Source organism: Lagenorhynchus albirostris, chromosome X, assembly GCF_949774975.1.
Source record: "Lagenorhynchus albirostris chromosome X, mLagAlb1.1, whole genome shotgun sequence".
Lineage (NCBI taxonomy): Eukaryota > Metazoa > Chordata > Mammalia > Artiodactyla > Delphinidae > Lagenorhynchus > Lagenorhynchus albirostris.
This window is the reverse complement of record NC_083116.1, coordinates 119,096,172-119,110,609: the sequence shown is the minus strand read 5'-3', so window position 1 is coordinate 119,110,609 and position 14,438 is coordinate 119,096,172. Positions and strand designations below refer to the sequence as shown.

General features: G+C 41.6%; 1 non-coding gene across 1 annotated transcript; it reads left to right on the top strand.

Moving 5' to 3' along the window:
- The first annotated feature begins 10,032 nt into the window (after nucleotides 1-10,032).
- Nucleotides 10,033-10,105, top strand: TRNAW-CCA (transfer RNA tryptophan (anticodon CCA)). Its single transcript has one exon. It is a non-coding gene; the product is annotated as a tRNA-Trp (tRNA).
- Nucleotides 10,106-14,438: the final 4,333 nt, after the last annotated feature.

The window sequence follows — 14,438 nt, the reverse complement described above, 5'->3', positions numbered from 1 at the left end:
TGAAAAAGGCAGTGTTAAATGCAAATAATAATGATAATAATCAGCACGGCAATACATGCTTTCTTTCTTTGCTAGCCTCATCCACCCGATTTTAGAAATGTTTGAGCTTCTGAGTCTTCCCACGGCATAGGATTTTTGCGAGTGTGCAAAGAGTTCTCTAACTTTTGGTTACATTTTTCCAAAATCTACTGAAAATCTTTAGTCAAGTATTCAACAATGGAGAACCAAAATATTTGGCTTTCAACAAACTGTAGTAATTGAAATGAAGCCTGTAAACAGAAGTCATTAAAACATATCCATACAGGTTAAAACAGTTATCACCCTCATCTAAGCAGAAATTGCTTTCATGTATTTCCAAAATAATTGTCTAATAGAGTTTAAATGATATCTAGTGTTAAATGACAATTTGTTCACACACACACACACACACACACACACAAACATATCCATGCAGATGCAAGAGAGAAAGCAAACAATATAAATGATGAGAACTCAGATCATGTACATGATTTAACTTTGAGAGTCTATTACTGTGTTTTGGGATATCTTGTTGAGGAAGAGCCTTTAGATGGCGCTCCTCTCATTAACTGGGTTAATCCATAGATTCTTCACTAAATGAATTCAAATTGGTAAAGCTTACAATTTTGCAGCATCTAAATTTGGTGACATACAAAAGAATTAAAAAGAGACAATTTTTTGGATAAGTTTTGTCTGTAAAATATTTCTTGAACATACCTGGAAGCAAAATGATAGTACCTGTAAAAAATTAGTTGGCCTTAAATGCTTACACATTTCAATATCCACAAACATAGAGATGAGAGGATCCCCCTTTAGCAGAATTTGTTCAGAATCTATAAAGAGGGTAAATTCTCAACTAAAAATATTGTGGTCTAAAGAGAAAGAGTTGATTGATCTGTCAACAACTTCAAATTATCAACCACAAAAATGCAACTTTAAAGAAAATTACAGCCAATTTTATGAAAAAATGATTAAAAACAATAAAACCATATTAAAACACATTCTTTAGGACTTTCCTGGTAGCGCAATGGTTAAGAATCCGCCTGCCAGTGCAGGGGACATGGGTTCGAGCCCTGGTCCGGGAAGATCTCACATGCCTCAGAGCAACTAAGCCTGTGCGCCACCACTACTGAGCCTGCGCTCTAGAGCCCATGAGCCACAACTGCTGAAGCCCACGCGCCTAGATCCCACGCTCAGCAACGAGAAGCCACCGCAAAGAGAAGCCCGCGCACCGCAACAAAGAGTAGCCCCCGCTCACCACAACTAGAGAAAGCCCGCGCGCAGCAATAAAGACCAGCGCAGCCATTAAATAAATAAATAATTTACCAAAAAAATACATTCTTTAGATAAACATCAGTGACACAGTTTCAATGCAGAAAGATAGCTAAGAAACTAGTAAAAATGTATAAATTACAAACATTAACTCATTATGTTATATACCTGAAAGTAATATAATGTTATATATTAGTTATACCTCAACTTTTTAATGTATAAATATATACAATAATTGCTCTGCTTCTGTTATTCTTTAATGTCAAAGTTATCAATGTAAAAATGTTTTCATTTTGCTGTAATGTATACACATATATATTACTTTTATTTTGAAAGATTTTATTTCTAATAAAACTATTTTTAGATCCATCAGTATAACAAAACCAAATCATTTGTCAATAAATAAATATTTATTTTGATGGTCAATAAATAAATATTTATTTTAGATCTTCCCCCTTTCACTTTGAAAGCGTCCTGGTTTGGACTAACTTATATGGTGACCCTAGTTATAATCGTATGGTTTATGTTTCCGCAGGGCTATCTAATATTGGGTTAAATTGTATTAGAATAAGAGAAGCTTTGATGCTATCATAAGAGGGGCTGAAGAGATGCTCAATTTTCACTCAGCATAAAAGATCTTTTTTTTTTTCCTATGTCTTTTTCGCCTGATAGCTTCAGGGAGCAGGATTTGATGGTATATCATCCTGTTGGTTATATTTCTCATTCCTTCCTACTATATTCCATCTTCATGATGCTCAAGGAGGGGTTCTTACTACAGAGTCCCCAAGGGCTCTTCTTGTGAAGGTTAGGATATTTGCCCTAGGCCAGCACAGTGCCCCTTTCCTGAGTGGTCACACCCTGCATGACCCACTCAACCTTATTTGGATCAAGTTCTGAACCAGAAAAGCCACTGGAGAAAGCCAATTGTTATTCCCTTACAGCCCTTCTCTTCTTTCTTTCTCTTTCCTCTCCTCATCCCCACCACTTTTAATAAGTTACCACAGTAAGTAAAAAAGCAATAAAACCCTTCTGTCATTGAATTATAAATAGGAAAGTGTCCTTCTTCATTAATGAATGGTTTTTTGAACTGAAATGTTTTACATTCAGTTTGGTTATTATTTTCGTTGGTCCTTATTGAGGCCCCACTTCAGTTATTTCCCAGCATGTGGGCAGCTGCTGCATAATATTTTGAAAATGGACTGGCTCAGATCACTACAATGGGAGAGGTCAAGTGTGCCTACATACTTCTGTCGTTTCTATTTTTACAACTGTAATGATCATCACAATTCCCGTTTCTGTTGTTTGTCCATGTTTCTGTTGCTTCTGTTCTAGAGTGTTTTCATTCTCTACCCTGCACGTGAGTTAGGGTGATGCTGGTTGCCCAGAAATCTCAGTGGTCTAAACCATCAAAACTGATTGCTCTCACAAATCAAGCCCAGTCAGCTGGAGGCTGGGGATGCGGGTTGGGTCTCTGTTCCACAGAGTCTTCCAGAGACCCAGGCTGACTAAGACTTTGCAACTTTCAAGGAAGTTGTAAAGAGTCAAACCTGAAACTGAACCACATAGCTTCCACCTACATTCCATGGACCAGCGCTCAGTCACGCCTAAAAGTACCTAACCGCAAGGGAAGCTGGGAAATGAAGTCCAGCTGTGGGCCTAGGAGGAAAGAAAACAAGTGTGGCGAAGAGCCCACTAGCGTTTGCCACAAACCAATGACACATAGTCACTGTAGTTATTAGAACCTCAAAACAGGCTGAAGGAAAGTTTTCTGAAGAAAAAAACCTTAAAGTATAAGCTCACTGCCAAATGCACGTTATGACTGCTTGTTAAATGATGAAAATTGCCTTTAATTACCAGGGGAACTGGCAATTCATTTTAAAAAGTAGCAACATGCCTTGTTTAGGGACTAAAAAAGTTCGTCTCTGAAGAGAATGTGTGATACAAATCGACTCCCCTTTGTCTTACTATTGATACTTTTGAGTATTTGACTGCCCCATATGCCCTGACTGCCCATTTGAAAACAACTGGCAAAGCTACAGCCCTATGCCTCAGCCCTGCTGAACCTCTGGAACAAATTTTACACACAATTACACAGTGTTGAAATCTGGCGCTCTTTGGAATCGCTTGTCTACAACATCATAGCAGAACGGAATTCTCTAACGTAAGTCTGAAACTGCTTATCACTGCTACTGCAATGATAATTTTGCAAAATCTATTTGTATTTTGCAAGTTTGTTGCAATCATTGCAATCCTTCACCGTCTTTGACAGAATTTCCATTCTCATTTTACAAGTGAGGTAGCAAATGACGCTCAAAGTTCTCGTTTTGCAGTCCTGAACTGGGCCCCCTCTCCCGTATCTTTATCTGCAGATAGATGATAAGTAGATAGATAGATAGATAGATAATCTGCATCTGTAGTTTCATCATCCTTCTTGTTAATGTATTTGTGAACATGTTTCATCTACAAGTGATTAAAAAAAAATTGACCACATCTGCTTTCATGAATCTCTGCCCTAATAAATGACAATCACATTGGTAGAGCTTACTTCCGAAATTGTCTTCATAAAAGCATTTACATGATGGCAAAGGAAAATGGTATGATCCAAACTAGATTACTGTTTAAGCCAAAAAAATACTCATTTTACCTGTGTTAGCTCATTTGTTCCTTCATTTTTTTTCATTTCTCCATTCATTCCTTCAGTCAATCATTCACAAATATGATTCCATCATTTTAGTCAACTGAAAAACAGCTACATCTGTGGGGTTCTTTTCAGAGGACACATTCTGAGCAACATGAACAGGGTTCAAGTTCCACAGACACAAAACTACAAGCAGAGAACTCTTGTTACTAAGTTGTATTCATGACATATTTGTACGTGCTGCACAGATATCCAGTTCACACATTCATTTATTTTTTCCAGCTGTACTGAGGTATAATTTTAAAAAATTGTAACATATTTACAGTGTACAATGTCATGATTTGATATACACATATATTGTGAAATGATTAACATGATCAAGTTAATTAACACATCTGTTATCTTCTATGGTTACTTTTTTCCCCTTTTTTGAGAATGCTAAGATCTACTCTTTTAGCAAAGTTCAAGCATACGATACAGAATTATTTAATATAGTCACCATGCTGTACATTATAGCCTCAGAATTTATTCATCTTATGATTTAAAGTTTGTACCCCCTTTGACCAGTATCTCCCAACCCACAGCCTCTGGCAACCACAGTTGAACTCTCTGTTATTCTGTGAGTTTTTATTTATTTATTTTTAGATTCCACATATAAGTGATAGCACACAGTGTTTGTCTTTCTGTCTGGTTTGTTTCACTTAGTATATTGCCCTCCAGTTTCATCACTGTTGTTGCAAGTGGCAGATTTTCCTTCTTTTTCATGGATGAGTAATAATATTCCATTGTATATATACATCACATTTTCTTTATCTACTTAGCCATCAGTGGACACTTAGGTTGGTTCCATAGCTTGGCTACTGTAAATAATGCTGCAATGAACATGGGGGCACAGATATCTCTTCAAGATAGTGGTTTCCTTTCCTTTTTATTTATACCCATAAGTGGGATCACTGGACCGTGTGCTAGCTCTATTTTTCTCAGGAGTCTCCTTACTGTTTTCCACAGCGACTGCACCAGTTTACATTCTCACCACCAAAGCACAAGGGCTCCCTTGTCTCTACATACTCGCCAGCACTTGTTACTTCCTGTCGTTTTGATAGGGGACATCCTTATTTATTCATTTACGCATCTGTTCTTCACTTACCTATTGAGCAGGTACCAGTGCTGGGCACTGTCTTAGATGCTGAGGGTCCCAAGATGGATCCCAAGACAGACAAAGTCTATCTCTCATGGAACTTCCATTCCTGTAGAGAAGACACTCAATAAGCAGATATATGGATGGATAGATGATATATATATAATATTTATAGAATTATCATATACATATTCATCGTTAACAACCGTAGATAACAATGATATATATTATATCATGGGTAAAGCCAATCTGTGACTTTTCCTGTCTCGATAACAGCCCTATATAAACACCCACATTCTACCTCTGCCCTTTTAGCATTCAGCACTTCAGGAACATTCTGGCGATTGGTGAACAAAAGGGCTACAGCATAATAAAAGGTAACAAAGTTCATGAATGACTGGGATACACATACAAGTGTTGCGTTTTGCCATTTTTAAATTATATTATTTTAGAAAAGAAGACTCCAGGGCCCAAGTTGTTGCTGGTTGAGTTGTTTCTCTTCTTCCCGAACACAAATATATAGAATTCTAAAGGCACTGAGAGATCATCTTCGCTCACCATATTATGTTACAAATGAGGCGAGTTAGGTTCAGAAACATGAAGCAATTTGCCCGAGATTACAGAAGTAGTCGGGGGAAGAGCTGGACTGGATTTCTGTTCTAGTTTTACATCCCTGGGAGAGCACAATAATAACAATCTATTTTATAATACTAATGAGAAGGCAGACTCAGCTATATAAAGTGCGAATTTGAGGTTGTAAACTAGAAAATTGAAAAGTCTATTGAAAGTCGTTTTCTTTTCTTTCTCTCCCTGCCTCTCTTAGGGAATGAGACAGATTTTCTTCACAAAGTTGAATGACTTTCTGACATGGTTGGGAAACTGAATCGGAGCCGAAAATTGAGAAAACAACACACTGGAGAAAAAGAAATTAAATTCAGGATTGTCCCCCTAAACACAAGCCAACTGGAAGGCACTTTTTCAGAAAAATATACCGGGAGTCCTGAAACGCTCACACCCTTTGACTCAGAAATGCACTTGTAGGAACTGGTCCTAAGGAGATAATCAGAGATCCAACTAAAGATTTAAATTCAAGGATACTCATCACTGTGTTGTTCATGACGGCAATATATACATATTTTTAATACACATTTATATGCTTATATAACAGACTAAACATCCAACAAACAAAGCCGTGAGTTAAGTAAAGTATGGTATGGATTTTTCTCTGATTATTCATGATGTGAGAGAAAATGCTCACAATGTAAAGTTACATCAGAGATTCTCAACTGGGGATGACCTGCCTACCGAGGGACACTTGGCAATGTCTGGAGTCGTTGCTGGGCACCACAACTGGGGGGAGGGGCACTACTGGCAGCTAGTGGGTAGAGGCCAGGGAAGCTGCTGAACATCCTATAATACACAGGCAACCCTCCTCCCCTACAGCAAAGGATCATCCTGTCAATAGGGCCACAGCTGAGAAACTCTGTGTCCGATGGATAAAACACGCACCATGTTGATTTATCTCAAGCTTTAAGAGGATAAAACAAAGACATCACTGGGTGATAAAATTAGGGATGAGGTTTATTTTCTTTACACTTTACTTTCCTAAATATTCTACCATGAACATGTATTATTCATAGAGTCAATTAAAAAATTGCAAATAATCCTTCAAAAGCTCTCTGCAGTCTCTCACATCAAATCAAACTCCTCACCTCCACCCTCAGGATCATGCGTAACTTGGCCCTGCCTGACCTCTAGGAACCTTCTTCCCCGCTTTTCATCAAGAACTCTCCACTTTAGACAGATTTCTCCTGCACCGCCAACCTACCCTTCTCATGTGTTCATCTCCTCGATCGTCTGTGCCACGGGGTAACTGCCCACCTCACGGGATTGTTGCGAGGATCAAATAAGCTAAAATGTGCAGAAGGATTTTATAATTGTCGAGTCCACAAATGGTAGTTTGCACTGTCACCATGCCCACCTTCTCTCCAGCTCAACTAAACCCATCCATGATTCAGCTCCTAACCCATGAATCTCTTTTCCTATGATGTCTGTCCTGACTTCCCCCAGGCTGTTTTGGGGAACCGTGAACCCTACAACTTTGCCACCCTAGTAAAAGAAAGGTTGAAGTTGAAGCATAGTTTCCCAAAGTATACTCCTTGGAACGCTAGTCTCATATCAGTCGAGGTTATGTCAGGAAATACATGGTACTTCAAATTGGGCAATTTGAGGGAAGTTTAACAATGGGCTATTCACAGAGATGAGGACAGAGTGTAGGGACACCACAAGAGATAGAGCAGGGCCCCCAGATCTAGTAACAGCAGGGAGCTGTGACCGTCCCTAGGGGAAAGAGGGTGGAACGATTTACCGAACCCATAACCAAGAAGGAAAGAGTCCTAGGGAGAAGGTTCCAGATAGGAGCTGGGAGTTCTGTCCACAGACACAGCCAAATATAAGCGACCCAGCAGAGTGTGATCCAGAGGATAAACACCGTAACCTGACTCTCCTTCCTTCCTCTCATCACCTGCAGGTAGGCCTTACTGGCCAAACCAACCCAGAAGTTAAGGTGTGTATCAGTCAGGGTTCTCCAGAAAAACAGAATCAATACTGAGAAAGAGAGAGAGATTAACTGTAAGGAATTGGCTCATGTGATTGGGGTTGGAGTGGGAGGCTGAGAGTGAAATCTTGAACTAGAATTTCTTCTTCAGGAAACCTCAGTTTTTGCTCTTAAGGCCTTCAACTGATTGGGTGAGGCCCACCCACATTACAGAGGGTAATCTGCTTTACTTAAAGTGCACTGATCGTACAGGCTAGCCACATCTACGAAATACCTTCAGAGCAACATCTAGATTCACTGTAACCACGACAGAGGTCAGCCTCCCTCGTGAGCACACAGCAGAGGGAGGGAGGGCTGAGGGCAGACCTGGAGGAGCAAAGAGGAGACAGAAGCTCTCCAGCACAGTTTTAAAGGCCATCTTGTGAGCAACAGTCTTCCATGGGAAAATAAATTTGAGAAACACTGAGTTAAACAAAGTTAAACCAATTATATCCCTGGTAAAATGAAGCGGGGAAGCACTGTGAACAAGAGAGGTGGGATGTGCAAAGGCTCACAGTTAATAAGTGGGGATAAACGTACACTGCGGGTGTCAATGGTCTTATGAAGCTGGAGTAGGATGCCCAAGTGGAGGAGGGCAGGCAGGGGGCCATTAAGTGGAAGACTTTACAGGCTGAGGACTTCAGCGTATATAATTACGAGGTTTAATTTTATTCAAGAGGTAATTGAGAGGTATTCTGGCCTCCTTAGAATGAGAGTGACCTAATCCAAATAAAAGCCAAAGAAAGTATTCATGCTGCTATGTGTAGGATGCATTGGAATAAAGACAAGAAACTAAGAAGACAGAAAGGAGGCAGCTGATACACTGGGATCTAAGGTGGCCGTTCATTATTATGAGATTATGGTGGGAATGAAAAGGAAGCAGGAGAGCCAGGAAAGCTTCCAGAGAAAAAAATGCTTAGCGGCAGGCTTGAAGTAGAAAGGAAAGGAGGGAGATACTTCTAAAGGTGGAAAATAACTGCAACGTTATTTCATCATAATTGAAGGTCTAGGATACTCACGCAGTCCAGCCAACTGCAATCAGCAACCAGTTCTCTCATCCCCAACAAAAGTTAGAAGATGCTTTATGTGAGAGGTCAAAATAACACAACCCCCATCCACTCCATTGTGCCACCGGAGAGCCACTTCTTATAATAATAATATAATTGAGACGAAAACTGCAGAAGCTTCTTGAGGAAAAAGCTCAGAAAAGAATAAGCTCATAATGGGAAATAATCAGTGTAACTGAAGAAAACTGTGGAAGGATTGTGTTACCGGATGCAATAAGAGAGTGTCTTTCATGATTGCAATCGATGAGGACCTCCACACTCCAGCAGGCAAAGAATCAGGAACCAGGGAAGAAAGGCCATGTGCATGTTTTCCACAAAATATTAGTCTCTCGTGCCGGCACCTGAGCTTTTCATGGAAATGCATAAAGCTGTGCCCCGTTCCCCATCACAGCCTCCAAGGAGGACACAGGTAAAGCCTCACTCTCTCCAGCCACCCAACCTGCCACAGTGGACAGGGAAGACGGTTTTGGCATATACCATGGCCCCAAAATAATGGCCATTGTTCTGAGAGTTGGATGATACAGACCCTGGCTCTGCCACTCGACTTGAGCAAACCCCTTCACCTCTGCTTCCTCGCCTTTAGAACGGAAATAGCTTACAGTGATAACATGATTACATAAAATAATGTAAATAAAAACATTTCATGGACTGAAAACTATAATCCGGTTTATGGTATGACTGTTCATTGGGATCCTTTTGCTATCAGCAGTCACCCCGACATCCGCTGGCCCCACCTTGAGTAGAAAGGGGCATTTGGAGCTCGGGACTTGGGTGCACTTAAGACACAGAGAGACGCCATCCACAAACGGATTCTCCAGGGTCCCCAATGAGTGGGAGAAAAGTACCAAGAGCCCAGAACTCGGTTTCCTCCCTCCCTTCTTCCTATCTGGTTGCCATGGAAACCCCTAGTCATACTTCCAAAGATGCATTTGACCTGCCATTTTGATGTGATAGAGACAGAAAAATAGGCTTTAATATAGTTAGAATTAAAGACTAGTGTTAATTGCTTCTACAGAATTTTTCAGCCATTTAATTAAGGAAAAAGCAAACAGAGGTAATTTTCCCCAAAGGTCAGTGAACAAGAACATAGAGGTAACTGCTCTTCTCTCAGAATGGCTTCAACTTGCCTGATAAAATACCATCTCCCCTGAGTAAGAAGTTACTGTTTTCCCAGAAGACGTGGCAGAAAATTAGAAAATGTCAACTGTGATGACAGTTCCCATTACAGAGGGCCTGAGATTAAGAAGAAACCATGAGCTGTGTCCTCTTGCCACATCAACCATTGAAGATTAGAAGAGGGACTTCCCTGGTGGTCCAGTGGTTAAGACTCCATGCTCCCAATGCAGGGGGCCCGGGTTCGATCCCTGGTCAGGGAACTAGATCTGCATGCCGCAACTAACAAGTCCGCATACCACAACTAAAGATCCCATGTGCCACAACTAAAGATCCCGCGTGCCACAGCTAAGAGCCCGCATGCCGCAACTAAAAAAGATCCCACATGCCACAGTGAATATCCCACACGAGGCAATGGAGATCCCATGTGCCGCAACTAAGACCCGGCGCAGCCCAATAAATAAATAAAATATTTTAAAAAGATAAAGATTAGGAGGGATCCAAGACCCACAAGTTACCGACGATATCACGGTAGTCCAGTCAGCGGGTCATGTTAGCAACTCCAAGAGTTCTATAAAACTGAGAGAGTACATTTCAGACTGTGGATGTGATGACCACACAACGAGAGCTCACGTTTATTGAGTGCTGACAATGTACGCTAGGCACCAGGCGGAGCTCCTTCCCTCCATCAGCCCACTGAATCCTCACAAAAATCTCTTAAAGTAAGTGTGATTATTTGCCTCCACTCTACAAGCAAGGAATCAGAGGTTTAGGGAGTTAAGTACGTAAATAGCTGAAGCCCTCCAAGAGAATAAGGAGCAAAGCCACCATACCGGTGTGGACAAGTATAAGAATCCCAAGGTCAAAGCAGCCTGTCCATAAATTCAGGGTGATTACCATCAGCATCTCAAAGTTCTTGCATCTTCCTGCTCACACAGACCCTCAAAAAAAATCCTCCCACCCCAAAAGAGCAATAAAAGCCTTCACAAGATGCCTCTCCTGTGCCCATGGACCAGCTTGTCAGCCAGTCAGCACCTGCCATTTTCACAGCCCTTTCTCCTCCAGTTCCCTCCATCAATGTCTTTGCTAATGCAGCCACTAGGGGGAGACTCAATGCTGACATGGCTGACGGACGTCTTGGAACAACCTTGCCCATGTCTCCTCCTCGTCCAGAGTTGCCAGTTTTGAAAATGCCAGAGTGGTCCTGGGTGCCACGGAGAAATGGGGACACTGGCTCTCATCCTTTCACAGTGATGCCCGTTGTCACGTGGACCCTGAAGCAGCTCACTGAGTGTCTGGTCCTCCCCTTCCTCATGAGGGTTCAATACCTGACCCTCCTTTCCTAGTTTTCCCCAGTCCCCTTCCCTGCACCTCAGGCACAGAAGCAAACACGAGAACAGAATATCGAAGTCAGTTTACACTAGGGTATTTTTCAGAGCACCTTTCATAATTAAAACGTCTATAATTCAAGAATAATTTTCCTGTAGGATTGACCAAGAATAGCATCATGTAGTTTTGTTTATCAGTGACCGTAGTAACAGCACAGAGTTTTCGATTCACTCAGTCCTCCAGTTCTAAACATATGTGATTACGGACTTTTTTTTTTTCTCATTTGGGGAGGTTCACATTAGTTCAAATTTTGTTCCAGAAATAAGACTTTGTAAGTATATTTTTAACCACATTTACTTCATATTTACATAATCCAAATTCACATAAGGCTATATTAATACAGGAATATTTCAGCCCTTCCCACTTTCCGCCTGTTTCTAAAGAGGAAGTAATCTTACTTGTGAGCTAAGCGCCGAGTCTCTCCTATGGAGTGTGGAATCTGGGAAATGAGATGATTCTCAGAGAAATAAAAACAGATTACCCACCCCAGAGGCCCAAATGTATCACAGAGGGTCAGATACCGGGAGCGCTAGCTTTAGGAAGGTATGACTGTATATGAACAACTTAGGGATGGAAAAGAAAGAGGTGGTGAATGAGGGAGTATCACCGTGATGAGGGTAGAGTTTAGAGGACAGGACAAGAAAGAGATACTTAGCTCTATACTTGAGCGGGGACTCGTAGTCAAGAGAGCAAAAAGCTGTGCCTTTTGGCTTCAGGGAAGAGTTTTCAAAGATTAAAGAGAAAACGGGAAGAGAACATTTTATTTTTTCATGAGCCACTTCCAGAGAGTTCTTAGGAGTGCTGTTATAAGGCATTATAGAAAGACTGAGAACAATAAAGATGTCTAAAGAAGATGCTCTTTGAAGCTCTGCTAGCACTAAGAATGTACTCCCCCCTTTGGCATTTTTTTTTTCAAGAGGCTGAGTACAGACGTGATTTGCTGTCAGTTATGTTTTTCTGCCACAATACTGTTTCTTTGAAGGCAACATTGCTCAGAGACTGAGCCATATAGGGCTTCAGTTGCACTCAGGTTATACAGAGTAACAAAGAACTCCCTCTCTTTTCCGGAAAAAAAAAATTGGCCCTCAGGCGTATCATACATATAAACAGATACCAGCCAAGGCCACCAACTTCTGAATCTCAGTATGACATGAACTGGGACATAGACCATAAAAGTTGAGTGCCTTCTAGAATCGGCGCTATCCTCCTTCATACCAGTAGGCGTGTTTAAGATACTCAGACCCATTCAAATACTCTGGATTTTTCACAGCAAATACTGCCAAGAGATTTGTGTTTTCTGCGTAGTTTTAGATACGTGCATCTCCATATCCTTTTTTTCTTCCCTTATTCTCCTCTTTGGGCCACAAAGTCAAATTTTACAGATCTCACTCCACTCCATTGCTGAATCCATCCCATTCTCCCTGTTTAAAACTAGGATCACAATCACCTCATATGACTGCTCATATCAGTTCCTAGTGGATTACAACAACTACCATTTATTCAGCTCATGATTCTGGGAGTTGGCTTGTTGTTCTTCTGATCGGGGCTGGCTCAGTAGATCCCTGCTGGACTTCTCTGTGCTTCTGGCGTCAGCTGATGGACAGATGATGGCTGGATGATCTAAGGTGGTCTCACTCGTACGTTGGGCGGTTGGCAGGCTCGAGTGACAGAGCCATGCGCCTTTCATCATCCAGCAGGATCGCCTGGGTTCCTTCACACAGTGGTCACAATGTCCCAAGACACACAAAAGCAGAAGCCGCATGGCCTCTTGATGCCTTGGTTTGGAACTCACTTGATGTCACTGGTCACAGCAAGTCCCCAGGCCAGCCTCAGTTTCAAGGACCGGGAGAGATAGACTCCATCTCTTGATGAGAGGAGCCGAAAAGTACTGAGGCCATTTTTTGCAATATGTTTTACTATTGTTGTATCTGAATTCATTCTACCCCACTGCAGAGAATGACACTGCACCTGAAGCTTCATGCACTCTTCCTGCCATTTCCTGGCCGCTCCTGAATCGGGAGCAGTATTTTGGCAAAGCTCCTATCAAGACTACCAAAAGGTAACCACTTACGTGGGTGTGTGTGTGTGTGTGTGTGTGTGTGTGTGTGTGTGTGTCTGTGTGTGTGCGCGCGTGTTAGTGAAAGACCTGCGTATGTGCTAAATTCCAGTAGAGCCGCTAGCGTTGCTACATGGCCTGCAGGGAGAATGTCCCCTCTTATGTATCTTCATTAACTGGTTAATCGAGTGGAAAGATGGCCCTTAGAAGAGGACTCTGCCGTAACAGAGTGGGACATAAGACATACATATAAGACATACAGATGAGACATATCGAAAAGGATGAATCCAGAGACTGGAGACAGAGATAGCCAAGGTCACCCGGCGGAGAATGGGAGTGGGGTTGGGAGGGAAAGGGCCCTTCACTAGTTACAGAGCGATAGAATGTCCTAGAAATTTGAGGGGGCTGCTACTAACAGATAGTAGGCACATGAAACGGTGATGGAAAATTCCAGTCACCTCACAACTTTATCTAGCCCCTTCTTTCCTAGCCTACCCTCTCCCTTCCCACCTCCCCCATCCTCACTCCAATTCACTGATCCCCATTTGCAATTTGCTAAATGATGTCTTCTTTGTCTTAATACCCTGCCAGTGCCTGACACAGTGACCAACTCATAAAGGTAGTCAGCAAGAATGAATGATGCTTGGGGGGGATGAATTGGGAGACTGGGATTGACATATATACACTAATACGTATAAAATAGATAATTAATAAGAATTACAAAAGATAAATAAATAAAATTCAGATCAAAACAAAAACCAAAAAAACGAATGAATGACGGCAAGACCCTGACCCTTGAAATTAGTGAGTTGATCGATTCACTTTTTCCCTGAAGTTTTCCCTAGGTCTGAGTGATTAGGTAATGCAGATCAACATCATTCCCAACTTCATCGATTCTTTTATAATTAACTTCTTATAAAGTGGCGCTCAACAAAAGCTTGTTGGATAGAAGGAGGGATGGACAAATGAACACCAAGGGTGGGAAGGAATTCTGAGGTGCAAATACAGCAGCAGTCAGAGGTGGAGCCTGGGACAGACAGGGAGGTTGTCCAGAGGCTTTCACTGAAGAAGAGACATGTGGAGGATGAAGACATTCCCCCAGCTGCTCTGGAGCAGCCAACTCACACAACAGCAAACCTGGTACTTTTATC